Genomic DNA, 3,184 nt, shown 5'->3' with positions numbered 1-3,184 from the left:
TTCACAAGAACATCAGAAGAGTCCTGCTGGATCAGACCAGTGGTCCATCTAGTCCGGCATCCTGTCTCACACAGTGGCCAACCAGTTCCTCTGGAGGGCCAACAACCAAGCATGAAGGCCCAGGACTTCCTTTGACGTTGCCTCCTGGCTCTGGGATTCAGAGGCTTAGTGCCATTGATGGACTTATGCTCCATGAATCTATCTAATCCCCCTTTCAAGATGTTTATTCCTGTAGCCATCCACAACATCCTCTGGCAGCGAATTCCACATTTTAATCACTCTCTGTGTAAAGTAGTATTTCCTTTTGATTGTCCTGAATCTACTTCATTGAATGCCTCTGAATTCTAGTATTTTGGGAGAGGGAGAAAAAATCCTCTTTGTTAACGCTCTACACCCCAGGCATAATTTTATAAACCTCTATCATGTCCCCCCTCTTAGTCATCACTGGCCCTGTTCACACGAGGCGTTTTGGGCCGGGAGAGGGACGGATCAAGGCCACATCAAATGGGCGCGATCACACAGCAACATCTGGCAATCGTGCCATGGCCGTCCCCGATCCGTCCCAACCGCCCAAAACGTGCATCAAAAAAGAACCACCTACCTGGGTGGTTCAATTGAATGGGCCGCAGCAAATGCGGCCGTGGGATCGCCGGCGCATCCCCTGCCCCCTGCCGTACTGCGCATGCTCGAGCATGCGCAGTTCGGCAGCCTCCCCCTCCCACTCGTCTCTTCCTCCCCAGCATCTGATCGTGCCGGGGAGCAACGGCGCGCGGCTAACAGGATCCGTGGGATCCCGTTGCGGCGTTTCTTTTTAAAAGCCGCGCTTCGCTCCGTGTTTTCCCTGCCGTGTGGCAGGGGCCACTATTCATCGACTCTCCTAGAGACCTCTTTTCGTCGACTCACAGGGTGTCTGTTGTGGGGAGGGGGAGGGATTGTAAGCCACTCTGAGACTCCTTTGGGTAGTGAAGGACCATGGGGTAGAAGGCCAATCTCCTCCTCCTCCTCTTTTTCTTCTTCCTCTGCCTTTCCTCGCAGGGAAGGTGCTCCAACCCCCTCATCGTCTTGGTTGCCCTCCTCTGTACTTTTCCCAGCTCTGCAGCGTCCTTTTTGAGATACGGGGAGCAGAACTGTGCACAGTACTCCAAATGAGGCTGCACCATAGATTAAGCCTTAACTATCAGAAATGAAGCCAAAGCACCAATATTTGCTGCCCCCCCCCCCACCAAGAGGTCCTAGATCCTTATAAAGAGTGGCAGCTCCACAAGACCCCTCAGCAAGCCATCAAAGGGGTGGGGGGAGAATTACCCATTTGACTGCCCTGCTGGAATGCGTCAAATGCCTTCTCAGCATCTGTTACTAAATGGTAAATACCCTGCAAGCACAAAGGGCCTTCCCTGGAAATAGTTTTCTACGCATGTTTGTTATTGCTTGAAAGACGTGGCAGGAGGGTCAGTATAATTTTTAAAAGCCAGCTGCTTCAATATGTACAGCTCCCTGCTATTATGTTTTCAAAAGCCACAGCATTCTTTCTATTCGGGGCATTTCATTTCTAGTCCAGTCCTCTAAAGGGAAGGGGCAGTGCCTCAGTGGTAGAGCATCTGCTTGGCATGCAGAAGGTCCCAGGGTCAATCCCCGGCATCACCAGCTAAAAGGACCGGGCAGCAGGTAATGTGAGAGACCTCCGCCTGAGACCCTGGAAAGCCGCTGCCAGACAGTGTGGAGCTTGATGGAGCAATGGTGTGATTCAGTATACGGCAGCTTCATGAGTGTTCACCGATGTTACTTAACCCCCATTAATTTCAGCGAGATATGCTTCTCAGTGCCTAAGAGAACAGTCGGATCCTACACATGTTCACTTGAAAGTAAGCCTCAGTCAGTCCAGGCTTACTTGCATGTAAGTGTGACTCTAAGACTGAATTTAACTTTGGATTCCATTTGTGTCTGATCACCAAAATACGATCCAATTAACAAAAAACACGCACATGTGTGTTTACCATGTCACAACCCTGGTATTCCTTGAGGGTCTCCCTTCCAAATGCCAGTCAGAGGTGACTCCTTAAGTAACATCGATGAGCACATGAAGCTGCTGAGCTCCCAAAACCTGGCGCGATCAGGATAGCCGGGGGGCCTCCAGGTCAGGACCACACCTGTGCTACCCTTCCTCAAGACACACCCCTTAGGAGCTACCTGAGCCACAGGTGCGACAGAGCGGGCCTCCTTCGGTTGTGGGAAACTGGAAAGGCAGTTTAAAGCTTTTGCTTCTTTTTTTAAATGGAACTAGAAACGTTTCAGCATTTTGCCTCCTCTGAAAGTGTAACACGGCGGAGATATTTACAAGCAAAGGTGGGGATGACTGCACACCGCTATGATCTTTGAAAAAAGCTAGCATTATGAACCCGTAACCGACAGCTTGGTGAATCCTGTCAAGGGAAGACGACATCATCACGACTAACAGGCATTTCTGGAGCAGAACACCCTGGAGCCAAGGGTCAGCCCTGCCCGGTCAGGTTCAGTCACAACAAAATCCCACCGTCCTCAGTGGGGCTGACGCCACAGGAGGCATGCCCGGGTCCGTGTCCTTAAACCTGCCCGCCGAAGTGGACCTCTGAAGGGCACAATCCCGGTCGGAACCTGCCCTGCAGAAGAACTCTCCACGCTTTCCCGGGGGCTTCTGCGGGAGAGGCTCCCCCCCCCAACTGCACCTCAGCCCTTCTTCTCCCGGTTCAGAGAGGGCTGGCTTCCAACCCACAATGACTCCCTCTCCTTTCCCTTGATGTCTTCTTCGGAAACACACCAGAAGGGAGCAGCACAAGGGTCTGCACAAACCCCAAATCCCACCCTTGTTCTGTTCCAGTCCCACCAGTTGCCTTCCCTGCCAGTGGGCCTCAATTGCCCTGGGGGCTGTAGGGTTGGCAGGTGTCCGGTCCCCCACCACCACCAGCAGGGGATGGGGGGGTAGGCTTGCCTTCTGCAGGTTGGGAAACTCCTGTAGCTGGGGGGGGGGTGGAGCCCAGGGAGGACAGGGACCTGGGTGGGGTGCAGGGCCACAGCAGAGCCCACCCTCCAAAGCAGCCCTTTTCTCCAGAGGAGCCCATCTCTGCAGTCTGGAGATGAGCTGTAGTTCCGGGGGACCCCCAGGCAGGTCCCCCCTGGAGGCCGGGGTCCCGCCTTGTGCCCCCCCCCC

The 3,184-nt window shown here is 53.6% G+C and overlaps 1 protein-coding gene across 1 annotated transcript in view; it reads right to left on the bottom strand.

Moving 5' to 3' along the window:
• DRD5 (dopamine receptor D5) overlaps window positions 1-3,184 on the bottom strand; it is a gene marked incomplete at its 5' end in the record, with an annotated part of 6,945 nt that overhangs the window by 2,258 nt on the left and 1,503 nt on the right. The gene's annotated exons all lie outside the window — the stretch shown is intronic.

The sequence above is a fragment of the Gekko japonicus genome, unplaced genomic scaffold (genome assembly GCF_001447785.1).
Source record: "Gekko japonicus isolate JY-2015 unplaced genomic scaffold, Gekko_japonicus_V1.1 scaffold91, whole genome shotgun sequence".
NCBI classification, from domain to species: domain Eukaryota; kingdom Metazoa; phylum Chordata; class Lepidosauria; order Squamata; family Gekkonidae; genus Gekko; species Gekko japonicus.
The sequence above is the reverse complement of the archived record's forward strand: the minus strand, read 5'-3'. Positions and strand labels throughout refer to the sequence as shown.